Genomic DNA, 26,518 nt, shown 5'->3' on the forward strand with positions numbered 1-26,518 from the left:
CTCCCCTCGCCCTCCATCCCACTGGTGCATTCAGAGTCCGTGGTGTGGCCCTCCATGGCTATGTGGGATGCAGCTCCCTCGTGCTCCGATGCCACTGTACCTCCGCCTGTTGATGCTGATGTACAAAAGGACAGGGAGAGCAGAAAAAGGGGGGGAGACAGACGAAAGAGGGTTTTAGTGCATGACATCCCGCTACCGTTGGCGGACAAGACAAATGCAGCTGCCCTCTGCATTACGCCGTGCTCCTGCCCTCTGCACATGCAATTTCTGGGATATGGCCTATATGACAATGGTGGACATCTGCGCACATGGATGCCACAGGGGCAACTATACCTTGACTTGGCACTCTGCTGAGGTGGGGTAGAGTGCCACATGGCCTACATTACGGAGGGGCCTTGCCTACCTAACTCGCCCTGGCCTAGGGACACCCACAGCCCACCTCCCCCACCCAGACACCGCCACTGCGCGCAAAGTCTGCAGAATGAGGTTCTACTCACCCCCTTGTGTCTGCTGTGATGCCCTCAAGCGCCTATCCAACTCAGGGTAGGCCACCGCCAGGATCCAGAACATCAGGGGGGTCATGGTGCGACAGGCACCCCTCCCACGTTGGGAGGCCATCCCCAGCTGAGCCTCTGCCGTCTTCTTGCTGCAGCGGCGAATGTCCTCCGATCTCTTATGGCAGTGGGTGCCCCGTCTCTGGTGGGAACCCAGTGTCCGGATCTCCTTGCCGATGGCACGCCAAATGCCCCTCTTCTGGTGGGTGCTGACCTACATGACATGCACAAGGAAAGAGGAACAGTCATTACCAACTGCACCGTCGTTGTGAGTGGCCCCCTCCCTACTCTGGCCATGTGGCCCATTCATTCCGATGCATTAATGTTCTATGAACTCTGCCCCCTTCCCTGTTCCAACCAGCCCTCTCCACCCAGGCCTAGCCTATACAACGTGCTCCCTGTGTACTAACCTGTTGGTCTGGAGGACCGTAGAGTAGCGTGTACTGGGGGAGGACCCCGTCTACCAGTTTCTCCAACTCCTGTGCAGTGAAGGCAGGGGCCCTTTCCCCAGACGCAGCAGCCATCGTCGCTTCCAGACCGAGGTCACAGCAGGACTTGCAGTGTAGGTCCTCTCCAGTCGAAGGTCAGGTATCTAGTGATTGAAGAGATAGAAAATGGCGGTGACGTCCGCGGCGGTGACGTCCGCTGCGGTGCGCATCATCACCGCCAGCGCACCTGTTTATTGTCTCCTGGGACCCATAGGGTCCAATGTTAACCAATGCAGCATTGCGCCGCGGTCTACGACCGCCTACCGCGATGGTGTGCAACGCCAGCGCAGTTACCCCACAATCCCATTGTCCCACTTTAGAGGTCAGGCAGCCGCCATTTCAGGGGCCCACATGGCTTCATTTCCTACTGCGTCACACATAGCTAGGCCTACACTCAACACACATACAGGAAGGGTTTTGTGAGTGGTGTAGTCTTGTGTGTGACTGTGGGTACATACCTGGAGGAATAATGACTGGTTCTTCGCTGTTGTCCTTCGTAGGCACCGTCTGCTGGGACATATGAGAAGATGTCGGAATCCTCTGGTGTACCGACCGCTGGTGGACCTGTTGACAATGGAAGAGCGACATGTCATCGTAACCTACCGGTTTGACCGTGCCACAATCCAGGAACTATGTACCCAGTTGGAGCCAGACCTGATGTCACCAATCCGCCATCCCACTGGAATCCCCCCTGACGTGCAGGTGCTGTCAGTGCTCCATTTCCTTGCAAGTGGGTCTTTCCAGACAACTGTGGCCATGGCATCAGGGATGTCCCAGCCTATGTTTTCCAATGTCTTGTCCAGAGTGTTGTCTGCCCTGCTGAAACACGTAAGGAGATACATCCTTTTCCCTAAGGTGGAGGATTTGCCTACAGTGAAAGGTGACTTCTATGCCCTTGGACATATCCCCAACGTCATAGGTGCTATTGATGGGACCCATATAGCTCTGGTCCACCCCACAGGAGTGAACAGGTGTACAGGAACCAGAAGAGTTATCATTTGATGAATGTCCAGATGGTCTGTTTGGCAGACCAGTACATCTCGCAGGTAAATGCTATGTTCCCTGGCTCAGTGCATGACGCCTACATCCTGCGGAATAGCAACATCCCTGATATGATGGGTCAACTCCCGAGGCACCCTTGTATGGCTATTGGGGGACTCTGGTTACCCCAACCTGTCCTGGCTATTGACCCCAGTGAGGAATCCCAGGACCAGGGCAGAGGAATGGTACAATGAGGCCCATGGGCAGACTAGGAGGGTGATCGAACGCACCTTCGGCCTCCTGAAGGCCAGGTTCAGGTGCCTCCATATGACAGGTGGATCCCTATTCTACTCACTGAAGAAGGTGTGCAACATCATCATCGCCTGCTCCATGCTCCATAATTTGCCTTTGCGATGCCAGGTGCCTTTTCTGCAGGAGGATGATCCCGATGGTGGTGTTGTAGCAGCTGTGGAGCTTGTGGAGCCTGTGGACAATGATGAGGATGAAGCTGATGAAGAAGACAACGACAACAGGGAGTCAGTCATACAGCAATATTTCCAGTGAGACACAGGTGAGAACATTTTCATTTTTAGCATTACATTAACTTTCACACGTCTACCTCTATCCTGTTTTTCGCTTTAAATCACTATTTGGTAACTGAGTTGTACCCTCCCATTACAGTTTCACAGGTGTGGTTACCTACGTTTCAACTGCTTGCATCCTTCAAGGGCTTGTGATGTGTGACATAGGTATGTTAGCTTTACAATGGTACACCCATTATGACACTGTCATAGATAATACATTTTTACTAAATCACAGACTGACTCCAGATTGTTTTGTGTTTCAAGGGTGTTTATTGAAGTGCTCAGAAATGGGAGGGGGTTGTAAAATGGTGATGGGTGATGGCGGAGGAATGTCCATTGCAGAGTCCAGCCTATTAGTCTCACAGGTGCACTGCCCATCTGGGCATAGGAAGTGGAGCTGGGGCAGTTTAAGTATGGACAGGGTAACAAAGTGGGACAGTGGGGTGACAATCAGGGTGGTGTCATTTCCTTGCGGGGGTCTTGCCATCTTGATCTGTCCTGTTCCTGGATCTCTGGGACCGCTTGCGTGGTGGTCGTCCGTCTGCAGGGGGTGGGGTGCTGGTGTGTTGGTCCTGTGGCGGGGCGTCCTGTCCACTAGCGCCGGCGGAGGTGGTGGGCAGTTCATCGTCCTGGCTAGTGTCAGGGGCCCCTTGGAGTGCCACGGTGTCCCTCAAGGTCTGCTGAATGTCCTTCGGCACCCCTACGATGGTGCCCAGGGCAGAGCTGATGGTCCTGAGCTCCTCCCTGAACCCCAAATACAGTTCGTCCTGCAGGCGCAGGGTCTCCTGCAACTTGTCCAGGACTTTGGCCATCATCTCCTGGGAGTGGTGGTAGGCTCCCATGATGGAGGAGAGGGCCTCGTGGAGAGTGGGTTCCCTTGGCCTGTCCGCCCCCTGTCGCACAGCAGCCCTCCCAGTTCCCCTGTGTTCCTGTGCCTCCGTCCCCTGGACCGTGTGCCCACTACCACTGCCCCCAGGTCCCTGTTGTTGTTGGGGTGGTGGGTTAGCCTGGGTGCCCTGTAGTGGTGGACACACCACTGATTGACCTGTCCTGGGTAGGGAGGTTTGGGCCCGCTGGGTGGGTGCTGTGCTGGTGTTACCAGAGGGTGGAAGGTCGGTGTTGGGCTGTGCAAGGGGAACCGACTGTCCTGAGGCCCACGATGGTCCGGGCTGGTCATCAGGATCCAGTAGGGCAGAGCTGCTCTCGTCACTGTGGGCCTCTTCTGGGGGTGGAGTGGTGTTGTCTGGACCCTCTGGTGTGGTGACGTTCCTTCGGGTTCCTGCAGGGGCATAAGAGCTAGATAATTGCATGTGTGTGTGTAATGGTGTGCAATGGATGGGTGTTTGTGTACCCCAGTGCAAGCATTCCTGTGTGTGGGTTTGTGTGGTGATGGTTGGGGGGGTGTACTGGGTATGTGCAGTGGGCATGCTTTAGTGATGGGTGTCCATGCTTAGTTGTGTCATTCAGGGCTTGATGTTGGGATGGGTGGTTGGTGTCATGGGTACATTAGTGAAGAGTTGTAGTGATAGGGGAGGGGGTGTGTGATAGCATGCAGGTAGGGTGGGGGATATGATAGTTAAGATTTGACTTACCAGTGTCCCATCCTCCACCGACACCTGCGAGGCCCTCAGGATGCAAGATGGTCAAGACTTGCTCCTCCCATGTTGTTAGTTGTGGGGGAGGGGGTGGGGGTCTGCCGCCAGTCCGCTGTACCGCGATGTTGTGCCTGGAGACCGTTGAACGCACCTTCCCCGTAGGTCGTTCCACCTCTTCCTGATGTCCTCCCTATTTCTTGGGTGGTGTCCCACGGCGTTGACCCTGTCCACTATTCTGCGCCATAACTCCATCTTCCTGGCTATTGATGTGTGCTGTACCTGTGAGCCAAATAGCTGTGGCTCTACCCGGACGATTTCCTCCACCATGACCCTGAGCTCCTCCTCGGAGAAGCAGGGGTGTCTTTGGCGTGCCATGGGGTGGTGTGGGTGATGTGTGGGGTGGTGTATGTGGTGATGGTTGTGGTGAGTGTAGTGGTGTGTGGTGTTTTGTGCGTGGATGTTGTGTGGGTGATGGTGTTGTGTGCCTCTGTATAGTGGGGTTGTCTATTCTGTGCTCTCTCTCTGTCACCTTCGTCTCTAATTTTTGGTAGTAGGGGTTTGTGGGTGATGCGGGTGTGTGTTTTATATTGTATTGGGTGTGTGGGAGTGGTGTTTGTATGTGTTTCAGGTGTGTGTATTTGTAATTGTCCAATGTGGCGGTGTTTTGGAGATGTGTGTGTATTTTGAGCGCGGCGGTGTGTACCGCCAAAGGAATACCGCAGTTGAAAGACTGCCACGTGGATTCGAGGGTCGTAATAGCATGGGCGTGTTTCTGTTGGCGTGGAGGTGGAGGATTTGTTTCTGCCAGTTTATCACTGACCTTTGGTGTGGCGGTCTTGTGTGGGTGTCTGAATTTCGGCGGATTCCAAGATGTGTGTCATAATAGCTGTGGCGGAATGCCGCCGCCTCGGCGGTGTATTGGCGGTCTTCTGCACGGCGGTAAGCGCCTTTTACCGCCAATGTTGTAATGACCCCCTTTGTCTCTAAACTCAAGAGCAGGCTGGTCTTTGGTTTCTGAGCTGACCTCAGCTGATTTGGATTAAAAATCTTGGTGAAGAATACGGTGTTCGGATAGACGATCTCCCAGGGCGGCTTCCGGCTCTGTGTGGGAGGGGACCTGCACCCGTGGCTTTCCCAATGTGCACTGGAGAGGCCCCTCCTGGACAGGGAGCCAGGGCTGTTGTGAGCATCGGTCACTTCTTTGGTCACCTCTCGTTTTGTTTTTCTTGGCACCCATTTTGTGGGTTGTATTTTTTTTTTTTTTAAAGGGACGATAGGGGTGAAGCGAGGTGGAGCACCTTATTAACTTCTTAAATGGAGCTGGGGTTTCTTTTGATATTGACAGTTTCTGTTCCATTAAGCCTTCTTTCTTTTTATGTTTTTCCTTTGCTGTCACTGGCATGCCGGTGGCAATGCTTTTGCTCCCACTCCACTGGTTGCTCTGGATTTTCCATTGGTGGCCATCCTGCCACTCGTTGGATTCTAGGATTCTGTATTAATGGTATTATTTTTTTCTCACTAGAGCATTTCCTCCCCCCTTTCCTTTTCAGTGCTTAGTTGCTTTTTCTTTGTGATTTTGTATTTGGTACAAACGTCCTTTGTGGTTAACACCAGCCAGTGGGATTGCATGTTGTAGACAGCTGGAGCAGCTCTCTAGGGTCACAGTGGGAGGAGCTGTGACACCAGTGCCTCCAACCGGGAGGGTTGGGGTACAAGGCACTGGCATCCCCAGCCAAAGGGGCTGGGAAGGAATACTCTGGCCAGAAGGGGCGGTAGTTTTTCCACCCCAGTATAATGGGCAGGGGATGCCCAGGTGTTGTTGAGTGGTAGTTCTCCACTCCAGGGTAGCAGGCAGGAGGTGCCCGGTTTATTGATGATTTTTGTTTTATCAATTGCATTGAAGTTTTGTGATTATTGTTTGTTTTATACCGATATGTGTTTATTTGCGTGCCACTGGTGGATTGTGCAGTCCTTTGACTAGCGTGTGACTATGGGTGACTCCTGAATGTGTTACATACAGTGTGGTATCCTATATTGTTGACGGTCACCTGCATTTCATGATGTGGATGAGTTGAACATACATGCATGAGGGTGATTGTGAGTGGGTTCCTGGTAGAAGAGGTTGATGAAATAACATTGGGGTATACTGGAACACGGTAGAAACTGACAGACTGAGGGTGCTATTATACCAGGACCAACACATATGTTTAGAATTATCATTATGACCCCCATAGATACCGTAGCATAGAAAATGTAGTAGACATTACACCTTTTGCCATCTTGCAATTGTAATAACGAATTGTGTGATTATTTCCCTCACATTGTGTCTCCTATTTAAGGTACTTCACTTTTAGGAATTCCCAATGCAAAGTGTAGGAGACACTGTCACGGTTCAGGGCCAGGCCCCACTTTTTGTCTTATGTTGGCCTGATTGTAATTGGGTGTAGAGTTCACCGCCTATGCCTTGTCTGTGTGTTACCCCCCATGGATTTGGGCTGGGTTTAAATTCCATAGAGCTGCCCCCTGCTTTAGAGCAGGATCACAGGGTGTGGAATTCTGAACTTCTTTCCTTACCATTCTGTCATCTTTCTCTCTGGTCATACAAGGACACCGGTAAGACAGCACCTCTTTCCAACTTTTGGATGCCTATGCTGAACAAGAATAGAGCGTAGTGTCGTAAAATAGAAATGTACTCTCTGCTTCACTAATAACAAACGCTGCTGACAGATGACTGTCTGATTGCTTGAGATACCCATTGTCTGCTTCCTCATGTTTTATTGGGAATGAGCGGCAAGGACAGCCTGCCAACATCCTTTTGTTTTCCCACATCAATTGCAACTGAATTGTTTGTGTAGAGTCATAAGGGACAGTTGCAGATAAGTCATGGGGAACCCTCTTAGTAAGGAACATTTGGATACCCAAAAGCCGAGCCCCCCTAAAGATTCCCCAACGCATCAAGTTAAACAAGGGTTTCAGACATTACTGTTCCTTGACTAGTGGCATAAGTTGACGGCCAGGAGACTAGATTTGCAGTTTCCTAAGACTGGCACATATGACATGAATTAGTTGTCATATTTGCGACTGATGCCGATTCTCAAAGAGGAAAATAAGAAGTTTAGAATCTGATGCCTTCTGGATGTGGGACGTGGTGTTGCGTGATTTGTGTCCGACTAGGGATGTGAAAAACGTATTTTACTCAGAAAAAAAGGGAAAGAAAAATTGGAGGGATGGAGAGACAAAATGCTTGAGCTAGTGAGGACATTCCCATCTCTTCCTGTGGTGAGTGCACAATCACAGGAACAAAATGCACAGTGGGTGAAAGAGGAGGAGAGAGAGGACCCACTTGTAGAAGACATACTAATGGGGAGGGTAGGGAATAGCAACAAGACAGTTGGTTCTGACAAAAAGGAACTGCTCAAGTGCTCAGTGACAGGGACACAACCTCCCCAGCTGTCTTCAGCTGAGAAGTCGGTAGCCCATGCCTTGGCACAGTCCCTGGTAAAAGAGGAAGCACGAAAGACAGAAATCGAAGCTGTGACAGACCATCTGTCGCTGCAGGAAATAAAAAAGGAAGCAGCCCATGCTGCACGAAAACTGAGAAAGACTAGCGATCAATTAGTAGGATAAAGTGACAGAAAGAGAGGCAAAGAGCCATCCCCGTTAAAAACAAATTGGATGCAGAGGTTTGAGGAAGATACCTCTGGGACTAAGACATGGGAATTGAGGAAATGAAGATGGTCATATGGGACATATGCATCTATGCACACCATACACAACACAACATTGACCTCCTGACAAACTTTTTACAAGTTCCACAAATATATGGGAGCAGGAGCAACAGCATATCAAATAACCAGTCAAAGGGAAATGCATTGTGCAGCTCTCCTGTATTACTGAAGAAAAGGTTTCTCAAATCAGACAGCACAAAATGTCGTGCCATAACAACTGATCTCATTGATAAAAGGATGACAATTGCAGAGATAGAAAGGGATAATATCAGGCTATACAGAGAAGAAAATATGACCTTAGTATGTGCAGAACTAATGGTCCATGCTCTTCAAGTACATCAGATATACACACAACACCAAAAGCACAGGCCCCCTGCCACAGGAGTACAGCTGGGACACCTCCTAGTTAAGCTTCACAGACACAGAGTTGTATTACTGGGACAATAATAAATTGACAGAGAAATTGAGCTATGTAGCACTAAAGTTTCAGAAGTGGAAAGAGTTGATAGAGGGCATCAATACAGCACAGATTATTAAACGTCTAGAAGCAGGAACAGATTCAGAGACAGTAAACGTTCTGTCCCTAAGAGAAGTACCAACATTAGCTACAGGGGAGGATGACCCCACACCGACTTAGGTCCATATACCTTTGACTCAGAGTGACCTATTTTCATTCACCAAGGGCTTTCCCAAATTATGAGAGGAACCCTACAAGTGGTACACAGAATTGAATAGGATATTGGCAATGGGAGGGTTACTTTGAAAAGACCTGGATACATTATTTAACATAATAATACCAAGAGATTTATGGGAGGATTGCAAGAAAGTGGTGGGGTGGCCAACAGAGGAGCCACAGAGGGGAAAAGAGGATGTACCAGGAGAAGAAGTAAAGAAGGCAAGAAAAAATTTACTGGATTACATAAAGTGAAAGATGCCAGAAGAAAAGGTAGATTGGTCAAAAACAATACATACGAAGCAAGAGAAAAATGAGAGTGTAAACTATTACTATGATCGTCTCCTTCAGGTATACCAGCAAAGTAGCAGGATGAAAAATCCACCAAGTAGTAGGATGAAAAATCCACCAGGGGAGGCGATGCCAGCATTTGTCACTACGTTTGTATATGACTTACTACATCCCATTCAGACGCACTTACAAACATCCTTTGTATGCTGGCAACAGGAACCTATAGACAAGGTATTAGCAGCAGCCAGATACTGTACAGACTATCTAACACATCTGCAGAAGGCAGATGAAGAAAAGACAAAAAGAGACAAGATAAAGTTGTTAATGGTGGCACAGGAGCAGTTCTACAGCGGTACCCAGAGCGGGGGAGGAGCAGAGGACAGCGTAGGGGGCAAAATGAGCGAGCATCCTTCCAAATCCCTCCGGGCACCGCATGCTTTCACTGCAACCAGCAGGGACACTGGAAAGCAGATTGCCTCCTTTTAGCCAGGGGACAGAGAGGTGGGAGTCAGCCAAGACAACAACGCTGAACACCACCCCAGCCTTACACTGATAATGTATTCAATGCCCCTGCCAACAGCACACACCAAGACAGGCCACAGACATCTCATCCTAACCGCCACCTTGGACCACTGGTGGACATTGGAACAGGGAGGAGAATGGGTTCTCATATCCGCCTCTTCCAGACACATTCTTCATGGGTCCGGGAATATCAGTGGATCAAGGCGGCCCATATGTAGATGGGAAAGTGTTGAGTAAAACTGTACATTCTTAGTAAACACAGGAGCAATCAGGTCAATACTGAAAACATCCAACATTACAGATGCACCATTATTGGGAACACAAAAAACTGCTGTAGGAATAACAGGACAACCTGTGAATGAATATCTAACACAGCCACTGAAATTTAAAGTAGGCCCTATCCTTGTAAAACATCAATTCATCTTTGGTAGACATTGCCCAGTCAACTTGCTGGGAAGGGACCTCCTATGCAAGTTACAGTGTACTATCAGTTGCTCACCTGAAGGGATATTTCTGGAAAGTAAGAAGAACGGTATAATGTTACAGGCATTTATGAGATGTGATCACCAAGAAAAAGTGCAGGGCCTTCCATAACAATTACAAGACTCAGGGCCTGATTCTAACTTCGGCGGGCGGCGGAGGCCGCCCGACGAAGTTCCCCCACCAAAATACCGCTCCACGGTCTAAAGACCGCTGAGGGTATTTTGGGATTTGCCCTGGGCTGGCGGGCGGCCTCCAAAAGGCCACCCGCCAGCCCAGGGCAAATCAACCTTCCCACGAGGACGCCGGCTCAGAATTGAGCCGGCGTAGTGGGAAGGTGCCACGGGTGCAGTGGCACCCATCGCGTATTTCAGTGTCTGCATAGCAGACACTGAAATACTTTGTGGGGCCCTCTTACGGGGGCCCCTGCAGTGCCCATGCCATGGCGGTAGGGGGTGTCAGAATCCCCATGGCTGCGGAGCGCGCTCCGCAGCCATGGAGGATTCTGTAGGGCAGCGGAAAACCGGCGGGAGACCGCCGGTTTTCCTTGTCTGACCGCGGCCGAACCGCCGCGGTCAGAATGCCCTGCGGGGCACCGCCGGTCTGTCGGCGGTGCTCCCGCCAACCCTGGCCCCGGCAGTCTGAGACCGCCGGGGTCAGAATGACCCCCTCAGTCCCTACCGAGGTCTAGGCACAGGGACCAAATGATATGGTGAAGATATTGGACTGCCCCTCCAGTGCGGGTGACACTGTGCCCCGGAGCATCACTGCCAAAGGTACCTCAATGCAAAATAGCTAAAGAGGGGGAGAAAGGCATAGCCCTGGTCATAGAGGACCTCCTGAAGAAGGGATATTGCGCGAGATACGAAGTAGCCTGTGCAATACTCCGATTCTCCCGGTGAAGAAGGCCCTGGTGTACCGATTTGTTCAAGATCAGCGAGAACTCAATAAGGCAGTTATATCATCATTCCCAGTGGTTCCAAATCCAACCACCATCCTATCCAACATCCCAAGCACAGCCACCCATTTCACTGTTTTAGACCTTAGCAATGCTTTCTTTTCCGTGCCTCTCCATAGTGAATCCTAGTATCTCTTTGCTTTTACTTTTAAAGCAAGAATATTAACATGGGAAAGGATAGCCCAGGGGTTTTGTGAAAGCCCCTCAATATTTTCCAATGTGCTACTAACAGATTGTCCACGTTGGTACGATATATTGATGACTTGTTATTGGTCTAACCTTCACGGACAATGTGTTCAAGATACAGTGGCCCATAAGGTTTCCCCCAAGAAATTACCGTTCTGTAAATCGAAATTGCGATACTTGGGACATGAATTGTCCCAAGAATCAAGGAGATTTCTGCCAGACAGGATAGCGACTATAACACAATACCCTAGGCCACAAACACAGAGGGAAGTGAGGGCCTTTCTTGGGGTAGTAGGCTACTGCAGACATTGGATACCAAATTTCTCCCTGATTGCATGGCCACTCTAGAACCTGACACACAAGGAAATGCCAGACAAGGTACCATGGGCCGTGGATTGTGAGGAGGTTTTCCAAAAGTTGAAGTCGGAACTATGCGCAGCACCGGCAATTGGCCTCCCAGATCACACCAAAGAATTCCACCTATTTTGTCATGAGAAAGGAGGCTGCTCCATGGGAGTTTTAACACAAAAGCACGGCACCTTCTACAGCCCAGTGGCTTATTTCTCTGCCACCTTAGACCCAGTAGAAGCGGGCCTTTCGCCTTGCCTGAGGGTGGTAGCAGCAGCCACTCTAGCAGTAGAACAATCTGAGAATATTGTACTGGCACACACATTCATATTGCATGTCCCACATGCAGCTGACACGTTATTAACTATCACTAAGACTCAACACCTAACAAATGCTTGCCTCTCACGATATGAGCTTACATTGCTAGCACCGCACATAATGATTAGGAGGTGCACCACATTGAATCCCTCCAACCTTCTGCCTACAAGGCTTGACCATGATGATCCCTCCATAGACAACTCCTCCCACAACTGCATTATAGCGGTCGACGAAGGTGAGACCAGACATTAGAGACACCCAGTTCCCAGATGCAGAGGGTGATTTGTTTGTCGATGGGTCATGCATTAGGGACCATACTGGGACGCTGCAGGCTGCTTATGCTGTAGGGATGGCCAAACAATATTGGAGGGAGGCTACCCAAAATAAAAAGTGCTCAGGCAGCGGAATTAGTAGCACTTACAAGAGCATGTAAGCTGGCATAGGGAGGGTCGGCAAACATTTATACAGACAGCCAATATGCTCTCGGGGTTACACACAATTGTGGCCAGTTGTGGGCAATGAAAGGATTCCTCACCTCGGCTGGCCATCACATATAGCATGCATCATTGATTGCAGATTTTTTGCAAGCTATACTTTTTCCAAAAAGAATTGCAATTGTAAAATGTGCAGCTCACACTTCCACTAGGGATTAAATTTCCATGGGAAATGCACTTGTTGACAGGGAAGCAAGGAGGATAGCACTAAGAAGTTGCTACTATGAAATGGTACTGGTCACTCCTGCCCCACTGGCTAAGGAAGAAAGTGCATACTTTGTTCACAAAAGTGTTCAACAGCAGGCTGGGGAGCAAGAATGAGAAGAATGGAGGAGGGGCGGCTGCAGAGAGATTAAAGAGGGAGTTTGGGTAGCCTAAAATGGTAAGATATGTTTGCCATCCATGCTACTCCCCTCCATGGCCTGCCTTTTCCATGGCCCCTCACGTGTGGGACGGGATGGGATGGTCCGTCTGTTTTCCCAGTGTTGGTATAATACCAAGTTCCAGCAATGTGCAGAAGATTTGTGTAAGCAGTGCACTATCTGTGCACAGAACAACACATGCAAGGGCACACCCACTGCTCCAAGCCACTTCCCACCGCCACACGGACCTTTAGAGAGTCTTCAAATGGACTTAATTGAATTCACCCCACACACAAATTTAGATACGTCCTAGTAATAGTTTACATGTTCAGCAACTGGACGGAAGCGTACTCCACAAAGAACTGCGATGCACATGCAGTTGCTAAATGCCTTCTAAAAGGGCTAATACCATGCTTTAGGGTACCGACTCTTTTAAGTTCTGATATTGGACCAGGATTAATTTCACATGTGATTCAGGGCCTTTGTAAAGGGTTAGGAATAATACAAAAGTTGCAATGTGCATACCACCCACCTGCAGCGGGAGCTGTTGAGAGAAAAAATGGGGTACTAAAGAACAAAATAGGGAAAATATGTGCAGTGACTGAACTATCCTTGATTGATGCACCACAGCTGGCGTTGCTTGCTATGAGATGCACCCACGATAGGGTTACAAAATTAAGCCCCCATGAGGTGGTATTCGGGCTCCCCATGTACATACCAGGCCATAAGTCTGTCACTCCACTGGAAGTGACAGATTATTGTTTCAATACTGCAGAAAAATAACAGAGACATTACATTATCTCCACTGCCATTAACTGCAGGCCTTGACAGAAGAAGAAATGCCACCAGATCACAGACAGCAGCTTGGGGATTGGGTTTGGGTCAAGACCCATACCAGGCGCCACTGTCTACAACCAAGGTGGTAGGGACCCTACCAGATCCTACTGACAACAGCTACAGCGGTCAAGTGTGAAGGGCAGTCTTCCTGGACCCACAGCTCACACACCAAGAAGGCTGGGGGACCAACAGACCTCCAACAGTCACCTGTGGTGCCGCTGAAAGGCACTCCACCACCACAGAGGTATAATCTTCGATCTCGACCAGACAGATAAGTCAACACTGACGGGACTGCTCATGCTCCACCTCATACAGGAGCAAGGAGGTGCAAGTGGGTACTGCAGTGGCTCTACATAGGACTGCTCGTGCTGCACACCTCAGAGGACACAGGGTGCAAGTGGGTCCTGATTGCATACATCTACAAAGTACCTTGGTTGGTGTCAAGTGCTAGCTAATCTCTGACGTCACACTGTGAGGTACCACGAGAGGGAATAAGAGGAAAGAATACAGCAGCATAAGGATTGCACTTGAGACACCTGGTAACGACCCGAGAACAGCTACAGCCCGTGATACTGTTTCATCAATAAGAAGGATAATACCTGGAAGAAAGAACGAAGAAAGGAAGTGGCCTACAGTGTTGACTGCCATATGTACCCCAATTCCAGGAATAATATTGACAATAATAATAATAGTATATGCAGATTAAATTTATATACCATTTTAGATGAGGACAATTATATAAATAAAAGTGAACAAGGGCATGCGAATACTGCTGGAAGAGGCGGGGAGCAGGGACAGACATCGTGGGGCGAGGATGATGAAACATATGCTGATAACGCATTTGTACAAATGGTTAGATTGTATAAATAGTTGTGAATGTCTACGATTGCTATATATGCACCCACCTTCCCACTACTGTCCAGGAGACTGCAAATTATGCACACATCCCGCTTAGCCAATGTATTGCATACCATATAATGAACAATATTTTAGAAAAGAAACTCAAGGGAACAATAAAAAGCTGCAACAGTGTACGAAAGGAGGTGGAAAATGGCTTTGATGGCACAACGAGTAAAATGTTTTTTGAGAATTTTAGACCATATGAAGAAAGGAAAAGAGACCGAAAAATACATGGACAGGGAAATTAAACAGTATGTGAGAAATCGGTCCCACGATCAGGAGAGAATGAACTCCAAGCCACATTTAGCGAAGGAAGGGACAAGGGGTATGTAGGAGACGGGACTCCGGAAGAGGTGGACACCCCATTTCTTAGAATAAATGAGAAGTAAAAGGCACCATGGTGTATTCGATACCACACAGGCAGCGCCATTATGAAAAACAAGTTGAAGAGTGAATTACAATTAGCATTTACATACTTACACTTGTTCTTTCCAACATCAGTAACATGTATGAATGCTGGTATATATTACAATATCCACGTAGGTGTGGGCATCAGAGAATGCTACAAATATTCCAATTTAGACAACGTACGGGATGGCCCCAAGGGCTTATCAGTGAGCCTCTCAGTGCCATATAGCATATTTTTTGAGTGTGGAAAGTCTGCATACTTTAAGCAGCCAGCAGGGTGGAGGGGCAGCTGCTACCCGGCATTTGTATTGCCACACATTTCACATGTGACAAGTTTGTCCCAAATAATGGATAAGGCCCCTGGAAAATACGCAGAAGGAGAACACCCTCTTGGGTAGATAAGGCGATAGCTATGTTAGGAGTACTAATGCCACCACTAGGGGTCATGCATTCCGAATATCAAATACACAAATTAGCAGGGTTAGTGGAAACATTGGCGATCTCCACAGCAATAGTCCTGGGGAATATTACTGAGGAACTTAAGGATCTCAGAGCTGTTGTAATTCAAAACAGAATGGCATTGGACATCATTCTAGCAAAAGATGGTGATGTCTATCAGGTGATCCATGAAGAGTGCTGTGTGTATATTCCAGACAACAGCGGTAATATGAGAGGGGCAATAGGAAATATAAGGAAGGTAGAAAAGAGGTGAAGGAAGTGTCAGTTTCAACAGAGGTAGGAGGAATACTGGGGATACTTGGGGACTGGTTCCATGATTGGGGATCATGGCTGATAGACGTGCTGGTGATAGGGATAGTGGCACTCATGGCTGATAGACGTGCTGGTGATAGGGATAGTGGCACTGATAACTCTATGTGTGCTGATAAAAGTTTGTCCCTCTTTCTTGACCATCCTAGTAGAAAATGTCTGCAGAAAAGCTACTGCACATCTCTGTCAACTAGGAAGAGAAGGCAACGCAAGAAGTGGTGACACCACAGAGATGGCACCCCTCCATCACGCAGTTGAAGTTGTCATCGAGTATCAGAGGGCGGAATGTGAAATCGCATTTTCCATGGATCCATTCTGGGCCTGTAGGGCCCTATGATACCCAATGACAACTGGGCCTGTTTCTGTGGAACAACTGAAGACCTACGTGAATTATGGTTACAGATATAATATTGTTGCACAGAACGCATTATGTTACAAGGCCTGCTAGTAGAACAGCCACCATGAAATATCTTTGCATGCTAGCTGAGGCAATCTTTCTTTAGAAATGTACCATCCTGCATATGTGCTGTTCTTGTTTCTGTAGAAAAATATATTTTGCAATATTAGACACGTAGGACATATTCTGTAATTTTCTTGTCTATGCTTTAACTTGCTATATATGATGCATTATGAAGAATCAACTGTAACATCTTTAGCAATGTTGAAGAAATGATCATACATCAATGTCAAGAACCAATGAAATGTATGATCTTCTTTGTGGTTTGATAGCATAAAAGCTCATATATTCTTTCCTTATTTAGACTGTTCGGGCTTGATCTCCCAGGGTGTTCAGTCTCCGAGTGCACGTAATAAATTACTTTATCTCTAAACTCTAGAGATTAGAGCTAACGTTTGGAAAACTCATTCTGGGAGGTCAAACCTTGAAAAGTTTCAACTATGAAAAAAAAAGTTCCAGCTTACTGTGCTAATACATTTTTGATGCCAGGGAAAAGCAGGTGTGCTAGTGGAGCTCACCTTGGCTGTCAGGTTGAAAGATTTCTTTTTGAACAAAACATATTACTCAAGCAGATGGTCTTTCTTCAAATGTAGATATAGGAGAGCTACAGGTTTCACTTTCACTTTTCCTTGGTTCAAAGATCTGAACATTTGCATAAAAGCAGAACTGTACACAGGTGGAGCAGTGGCCTCAACCCTAGTGTCTCTGATGAAAAGTTCTGATCACACTGTTAATTTTCTTACCACTGTTTCATTCCACCAATGCTCTATGTACTATAATCATGACAGGGACAGTATTCCAGTGTGAGTATTGAGGGCATGCAGGGCTAAATTTAGGGCTTCTCGGACCCAGTGCCACAGTCTTTGTTAGCCCCCCCTGACCTCCTTGTCCACGGATTTCATCTCAGCCACCCTCAACAGTGCCCCTCATCTATCCATACCCCCTTTGTCACATATAGTTCAATTGTTTCATAGTGCTGCTTATACCAGGGTAGTGTCAGAGCATCTTGCATACACACACACACACACACACACACACTGAGATAGTGAATCATACTGCTGTAAACCAGTGTATAGAAAATATTACATAAGACAATGGTGACTACAAGATGTGGGAGTCTAATGAAATCCATACTGAATGTAACACAATGAAAAGGAGAAAATCATAGAGCCTCATTTAGAACAAGCTGAGGCATCAATCACAATGCCCCAGTTCACTTGCCCCACCCTGCACCCCCATAACAACAACATGGTAGCTCTGTATTTACAATACAGTGCATCACGGCACTCATTAGCACAGCTGTGTCCGAATTTCGGATGCCGTTGTGACGCTTTGCTGGACTAGCGTCAAAAATGTTGACAATAGTCCAGCAAAGCTCTGGAAGGCCCATTGTAACCTAGCACAGGTATAATTGGTTGCAAGTGTTCACAAACTGGTGTAATTTTACCATTGCACCAGTTTGCAAATATGGCATGGGGTAGGGAACTGCTCTACGCCGTCGTAGCATGACAAAATGACACTTCAGCATTGGAAGAGGCTTATAAATTAACCCCAGAATTTTCAGACCTGTGCCTTGAAGCCTGCATGCAGCCCTTTGATGACAGTTCCTAGCTCACTGTGCTATATTAGGAATGTGACTTATGAACTGCAAGTAACAAAACAATCTCTGTGACAAAAGAAGTAACCCACTGAGCTATCTTCATAAAATGCAATTATGTAAACTGCATGTTACACATTCTTTACAGCAGGCACATTAGTCCTTTGTGTAACTTTATAATGAATCAAAACTGCTACTATATAAAACTCCAATCTCTCTTCAGCAGGTACATTAACCAACAGAGTTATCTTGACATTTTTATTGTTTCCTAAAGATTGCTGAAAAACACACCAAATTCTGTATGAGGTGTTTTTAAACCCATATGATATTACAAAACAAAGTGCCCCTGAGCTTGCCACCTGGAGTTGTGAAACTTGATGCGCTGCCCTATAGCCGGCCCACAGGGCAAACTTAGTGTGCCCCTTCAGATCACAAGACTGATCTCATAGTCAGATTACAGTAATCCCAAGCACAAAAAAAAAAGTCAGGATACTAGGTAGACATGTAATTAGGCACTCAAGGCAGGAGGGTCACACGGGTATACCAGGGAGACAACATTCCCCATTTAAACACAAACTCACAGCTATTGTGGAGTTTCTTGAGGACTGAAGGCTTCTCATAACTACTCCCTCACTTTTTATAGTGAAAGGCTTTCCTTTCTCCATCTCATGTGACATCTAAGCCACAGTGCTTCTACAGTTAAAATCTGTGCAATTGATATTTCACAGAAAACAAGAGAACCCTTGCATTAACTTCCAAGCTAACATTCAAAACAGTTTTTACTCCATAGATGAGGTTGCAGGCATCCAGCTCTAGCTATTGCAGGATAGAGTCACTGCTTGTGCTCTGCCTATCAGGAAGGAGCAAATCCAGAAGAGAGTGGGGCCCTAGATTCTTATCTCTAGTCAATGTCGGATAAGGATAGGGTGGGAAAACATGTTGAATCTTGCACAGAGGTCCAAAACTATGAGAGCCGCTGTCTCTTATGTCTAGTATCACACAGATTCCATCTGTGGTGGTGCGGGATTACTTTATTTTTTACTTAGTCACCCACACCTTCATAAACATAGAAATGGGCATAGTCATACTAGCCACATATAGTGGTTTTAGAGGGGCCACAAATGTGTTCATATTTTGGATCAGCCTGGAGGAAGAATGGAAATTCAACATCTATCACATCTCAACTATCTCCAGTGGTATCCTAGCATCTACGATTCAAAATGTTTGCCACCTGAACAACACATACAGCTCTTTGTAACTGCAGTGATAATTGCAAGACTCAACATCTACTATTAGTGTGAAGACACTGGTAGCTGTTGACTACTAGCACTTCATTGTTAAAATGTTTTTTTTTTCACATGTTGTAAACCGTACTGTCATTATGGTGGGTGTGCTGGAGGTGAAGTGAAGAAGAACATGAACAAACATGTTGCCCTGGAGGCTAGACTGTTAGCCATTGTCAAGGGGGTGTCATTAAAGTAAGCGGTGACTATGAGGTATGCCAAATCTGTGGACTTCCTGGGAAGCCCACAAAAAGTATCTTGGTATATTTTCTGGGAATCCAGATCTATTCCCAAATCTTTCAACATGATTATCACAGGGCCAGGTTGCAGGCATAGGCCCTCATTACAACCCTGGTGGTAAATCCCGCTTTCTGCCATGCTGAATACCGCCAACATACCGATGTATTACGACCCACATCTCAGAATCTGCCACAATAGAGACACCCACACAAGTCCTCCACACCAAAGGTCAGTGATAAACTGGCGATACCAAAACCTCACGGCAACATGAATGCACCCACAGTATCACGACCCACAAATCAACGCGGTGGTCTTTCAACCGCGGTAATCCATTGGCGGTACACACACCGCTGCACTCAAAATACACACATATTTACAAAACACAACCATATTGGACAATTCGAAATACACACACCTGATACACATACACACACCACATCCACACACACACACACCACTATAAAACACACACCCACATTACCCACACACCCTTACAACCTAAAATGTCAAAGAAGACCAGAGAGATAGATTAGCAAACACAACACCAGCATCCACAGACACACAATACCATCACTTATTCAACATCCAAGCACTTCAAGCAACACACACCAACACATCCCCCCACACATCACAACAGACAGCACCTCACACATCACCCACACCACATCATGGCACCTCAAAGACACCCCAGGGTTTCAGAGGAGGAGCTCAGGGTCATGGTGGAGGAAATCATTCAGGTAGAGCCACAGCTATTCGGATCACAGGTGCAGCAGACCTCCATTGCCAGGAAGATGGAGCTATGGGGGAGAATCGTCAACAGGGTCCACGCCGTGGGACAGCATCCAAGAACACGGGATGACATCAGGAAGAGGTGGAACGACCTACGGGGAAGGTGCGTTCTGTGGTATCCAGACACCAGATTGCTGTACAGATGACTGGCGGTGGACCCCCACCTCCTCCCCCACAACTATCAACATGGGAGGAGCAAGTCTTGGCAATCATGCATCTTGAGGGCCTCGCAGGAGTAGCAGGAGGACTGGACTCTGGAAGGTAATATCTTAGCTACTTTATCCCCCTCACCCCACCTGCATGCCATCACATACCCCCACCCTTACCCATCCCATCACACCATCATCTCACATATGTCCCACTATCACAACCCACACGTCTTAATACCAAGGCCCTGCATGCAACACCTATGGACCACCATCACCAAAGCATGTCCAGTACAGATACCCACACAGACCTCAAAACAACTATCACAAAAGGGCAAACACAATTATGCAAGCACAGGAGTAGAGGGTACCTCACCTAATGCACAAGATGGCACATACAGATACTAAAACTATGCATTTACAACCCAACAGGACCCATACCCAACATCACTGGACAGGAGGTGCCAGACATAACCAGTCCCCCCACAGAAGAGGCCCACAGTGATGACAGCAGCTCTGCATGACTGGATCAAGATGTCCAGCCCGGCCCATCAGGGACCTCGGGACAGTCGGTTCCCCTGACACAGTCCCAAACCACCATTGAACCTCCCCTTTAGGAAACACCGCCACAACACCCACCCAGCGGGCCCATCCCTCTGTCCCCAGGACACGTCAATCAGCAGTATGTGCATGGTACTGGCCAAGTTTCAGGAGACCGAGCAGCTGCAGGAGGAACACTACCTGGGGATCAGGGAGGACTTGAAGTCCATTAACACCACCCTGGTCACCATTGCAGGGGTGCTGGCAGACCTTGTCAACACCATGAGAGACACAGTGGCACACCAACGGGCCCCTGACACTAGCCTGGACGATGAACAGCCCTCCACCTCTGCCGGCGCTAGTGGACAGGAGGCACCGCCACAGGACCATAAGGCCACCAGCGCCCCACCCCTTGCAGAAGGAGAACCAGGCCGCAAATGGCCCCTGAGATCCAGGAACAAGACAGAGAACATTGCCAAGACCCCAGCCAGGAAATAAGACCCTCCTGAATGTCACCCTTCTGTCCCACTTTGTCACCCTGTCCACCTTAAACTGCCATAGCTCTACTTTCTATGCCCCATTGGACAAATCACCTGTGAGACCAAGAGACTGGACTCTGCCATGGACATTCCTCCACCATCACCCCAGCCCATTTCACACCCCCTCCACTTATTTGCACAGAAATAAACACCCTTTAATCACAAAAAAACTGGAGTCAGTCTGTGCTTTCACAAATGTGTAATTGCAAAATCTCTGGAATATAGCAATGTCAATGGGGGTCATTACAACATTGGTGGTAAAAGCCGCTTACCTCCGTGCAGAAGACCGCCAGCAAACCGCTGCTCCAGCGGAAATCCACCACAGCTATTATGACCCACATCCCGAAATCCGACAAAATTCAGACACCCACACAAGTCCGCCACATCAAAGGTCACTGATAAACTGGCGAAAAAAAAACCTCCACTGTCACGCCAACAGAAATACGCCCATGCTATCACGACCCACGAATCCACACGGCGGTCTTTCAACCGCGGTGTTCCATTGGCAGTACACACCGCCGGGCTCAAAATACACACAGATCTCCAAAACACCACCACATTGGATAATTCGAAAGACACACACCTGATACACATACACACACCACTCCCACACACACAATACTATATAAAACACACACCCACATCACCCACAAACCCCTACAACCACAATTGCGACAGAAGGCCAGAGAGAGACACTACAATCTACAACCAAGCATCTACAGGCACACAACACCATCACCCACATAACATTCACGCACAACACACCACACACCACTACATATCACCACACTTATCACCACATACACCACCCCACACATCACCTACACCACCCCATGGCACGGCAAAGGCACCCCAGGTTCTCGGAGGAGGAGCTCAGGGTCATGGTGGAGGAAATCGTATGGGTAGAGCCACAGCTATTTGGCTCACAGGTGCATCACACCTCCATTGCTAGGAAGATGGAGCTATGGAGAAGAATAGTCGACAGGGTCAACGCAGTGGGACAGCACCCAAGAAATCGGGACGACATCAGGAAGAGGTGGAACGACCTACGGGGGAAGGTGCTTTCTGTGGTCTCCAGACACAACATCGCGGTACAGCGGACTGTCGGCGGACCCCCACCTCCTCCCCCACAACTAACAACATAGGAAGAGCAGGTCTTGACAATAATGCATCCTGAGAGCCTCGCAGGAGTCGGTGGAGGAATGGACTCTGGTAAGTCAAATCTTAACTATCATATTCCCCACCCTACCTGCATGCTATCACAGACCCCCACCCTTGCCCCCGCCCCTATCACTCCAACTCCTCACAAATGTACCAATATCACAAACCACCCATCCCAACACCAAGCCCTGCATGCAAAAACACAGCGTGGACACCCATCACTAAAGCATGCCCACTGCACATACCCATAACACCCCCCTAAACTATCATCACACAAGACCAAACACAGGAATGCCAGCACTGGGGTACACGGTCACCCACCCCGTGCACACCATGAAACACACAGATGCAATAATCATGCCTTTCCACCCCTGCAGGACCACTACCCAACATCACCAGACAGGAGGGTCCAGACATCTCCACCCCACCCACTGAAGAGGCCCACAGTGATCACAGCAGCTCTGTCCAACTGGACCTAGATGACCAGCCCGGACCATCGTGGGCCTAGGGACAGTCGGTTCCCCTCACACAGGCACAGCCCACCACAGACCTTCTACCCTCTGGTAATACAAGCACAGCACCCACCCAGCGGGCCCATACCTCCGTCCCCAGGACACGTCAATCAGCTGTGTGTCCACCACTACAGGGAACCCAGGATAACCCACCACCCCAACAACAACAGGGACCTGGGGGCAGTGGTAGTGGGCACACGGTCCAGGGGACGGAGGCACAGGAACACAGGGGAACTGGGAGGGCTGCCGTGAGACAGGGGGCGGACAGGCCTAGGGAACCCACTCTCCACGAGGCCCTCTCCTCCATCATGGGAGCATACCACCACTCCCAGGAGACGATGGTGACGGTCCTGGCCAAGTTTCAGGAGACCCAGCGCCTGCAGGAGGAACAATACCTCCATCGGTGCTAGTGGACAGGTGGCACCGCCACAGGACCACCACACCAGCACCCCACCCCCTGCAGACGGAGAACCACCCCGCAAGAGGTCCCTGAGAACTAGGAATAAGACAGAGCACGATGGCAAGACCCCCGCCAAGAAATAATACCACCCTGATTGTCATCCTACTGTCCCACTTTGTAACCCTGTCCATATCGGAACTGCCCCAGCTCCACTTCCTATGCCCATATGGGCAATGCACCTGTGAGACTAATAGACTTGACTCTGCCATGGACATTCCTCCACCATCACCCCTCACCAATTTACAACCCCCCTCCAATATTTAGCACTGCAATAAACACCCTTGAAACACAAAACAACCTGGAGTCAGTCTGTGATTTAGAAAATGTATATTAGCAATGACAGTGACAAAATGCGTTCCCAATTGTAATGTCACCATACCTATGTCACACATGTCAAGTCTATGAGGAATCTAAGCAGATGACACACGTTGGAAACCACACCTGTGAAACCGTAATGGAAATGTACAACTCAGTTACCATATACTGGTTGAAATCGACAGACAGGATAGAGGTAGAAGTGTGAAAGTACTTGTAGTAGGCAGGAATGTTTTCTCACCTGTGTGTCACTGGAAATATTGCTGGATAACTGAGTCCCTGTTGTCAATGTCTTCTTCCTCTGCTTCCTCCTCATCACTATCCACAGGCTCCACAGCTGCCACAACACCGTCATCTGGACCATCCTCCTGCAGAAAAGGCACCTGTCGTCGCAAAGCCAAGTTGTGAAGCATACAGCAGGCCACGATGATCTGGCACACCTTCTTTGGTGAGTAGAATAGGGAACCCCCTGTCATATGGAGGCACCTGAACCTGGCCTTCAGGAGGCCGAAGGTGCGTTCTATTACCCTCCTAGTCCGCCCATGGGCCTCATTGTAGCATTCCTCTGCCCTGGTCCTGGGATTCCTCACTGGGGTCAGTAGCCATGACAGGTTGGGGTAACCAGAGTCCCCTAATAGCCACACCTGGTGCATCTGGAGTTGACCCATCATATAAGGGATGCTGCTATTCCGCAGGATGTAAGCGTCATGCACTGAGCCAGGGAACATAGCATTTACCTGGGAGATGTACTGGTATGCCAAACATACCATCTGTACATTCATGGAATGATAACTCTTCCGGTTCCTGTACACCTGTTCACTCCTGTGGGGGGGGGCAGAGCTACATGGGTCCCATCAATGGCGCCTATGATGTTAGGGATATGTCCAAGGGCATAGAAGTCACCTTTCACTGTAGGCAAATCCTCCACCTGAGGGAAAACGATGTAGCTCTGCATGTGTTTCAGCAGGGCAGACAACACTCTGGACAACACGTTGGAAAACATAGGCTGGGACATCCCTGATGCTATGGCCACTGTTGTTTGAAATGACCCACTTGCAAGGAAATGGAGCACTGATAGCACCTGCACTTGAAGAGGGATTCCTGTGGGATGGCGGATTGCTGACATCAGGTCAGGCTCCAACTGGGTACATAGTTCCTGGATTGTGGCACGGTCAAACCTGTAGGTGATGATTAAATGTCGCTCCTCCATTGTCAACAGGTCCACCAACGGTCGGTACACCGGAGGATTCCGCCATCTCCTCACATGTCCCAGCGGACGGTGCCTAGGAAGGACAACAGCCACCACAGAGTCAAACAACTCAGAGGTATGTACCCACAGTCTACACAGAACACGAAACATAATCCAAAAAGTTACTTGTATGTGTGTTGAGTCTAGGCCTAGGTCTGTGTGACGCAGTTGAAAATTAAGCCAAGTGGGCCCCTGAAATGGAGGCTGCCTGACCTCTAAAGTGGGACAACGGGATGTGAGGTAACTGCGCTGGCGTTGTACATCGTCGCGGTAGGCGGTCGAAGAGCGCGGCGCAATGCTGCATTGGTTAACATTGGACCCTATGGGTCCCAGGAGCCAATGACGAAGTGTGCCGGTGGTGATGGTACGCACCACCGTGTACGTGACCGCCACGGACGTGACCGCCATTTTCTATCTGTTCAATCACTCGATACCTGATCTTTGACAGGAGAGGACCTACACTGCAAGTGCTGCTGTGACCTCGGTCTGGAAGAGACAATGGCTCCTGCGTCTGGGGAAAGGGCCCCTGCCTTCACTGCACAGGAGTTGGAGAAGCTCGTGGACGGGGTCCTCCCCAGTACACGCTACTCTACGGTCCTCCAGACCAACAGGTAAGTACACAGGGAGCACGTTGTATGGCCCATGCCTGAGTTGAGAGGGCTGGCTGTAAGTAGGAAGGGGCCACGGTTCTGCGTGCATGATGGACTGTGAATGCATGTGCCACATGGCAAGGGTAGGGATGGGGGCCACTCACTTCGACGGTGCAGTTGCTAATGACTTCTCTTCTTCCCCTGTACATTTCATTTAGGTCAGTGCCCACCAGAAGAAGGATATTTGGCATGGCATCGCCAAGGACGTCCAGACCCTGGGGGTCCACCACAGATGGAGCACCCACTGCCGTAAAAGATGGGAGGACATTCGCCGCTGGAGCAAGAAGACGGCGGAGGCTCAGCTGGGTATGGCCTCCCAACGTGGGAGGGGTGCCCGTCGCACCATGACCCCCCTGATGTTCCGGATCCTGGCGGTGGCCTACCTGGAGTTGGATGGGTGCTTGAGAGCATCACAGCAGACACAAGGGGGTGAGTACAGCATCATTCTGTGGACTTTGCGCGCAGTGAAGGTGTCTGGGTGGGGGAGGAGGGCTGTGGGTTCCCCTAGGCCAGGGCGAGTTCCGTAGGCTAGGCCCCTCCGTAATGCAGGCCATGTGGCACTCCACCCCACCTCTGTAGAGTGCCAAGTACAGGTATAGATGCCCCTGTGTTATCTATATGTGCAGATGTCAACCATAGCCATGTAGGGCATATCCCAGGAACTTCATCTGTAGAGCCCAACAGCGCGGTGTAGTGCAGGGGGCTGCTGTGTCTGTATTGTCCACCAACGGTAGCGGTAAGCCATGCACTCAACCTGTATTTCTTCTGACGTCGTCCCTCCTTTTTGTGGTCTCCCTGTTCTTGTGTGCATCAGCATCATCAGGCGGAGGTACAGTGGCACCGGAGCACGAGGGAGCTGCATCCCACATGGCCATGGAGGGCCACACCACGGACTGAGAATACACCAGTGGGACGGAGGGCGAGGGGAGCTTCACGGCGGGGACAGGATCAGCAACCAGCGACACGGACTCGTCCTCCGATGGGAGATCCCTTGTGGTGGCGGCAAAATCTGTGCCCCCCTCTTCTACAGGTATAACCACCACCCCCCCTACCAGCACTGCTCTCCCAGCAGCCCCTCAGCCTTCGCTCTGTGCCCGCTCACCCA

The sequence above is a fragment of the Pleurodeles waltl genome, chromosome 5, assembly GCF_031143425.1.
Source record: "Pleurodeles waltl isolate 20211129_DDA chromosome 5, aPleWal1.hap1.20221129, whole genome shotgun sequence".
NCBI lineage: Eukaryota > Metazoa > Chordata > Amphibia > Caudata > Salamandridae > Pleurodeles > Pleurodeles waltl.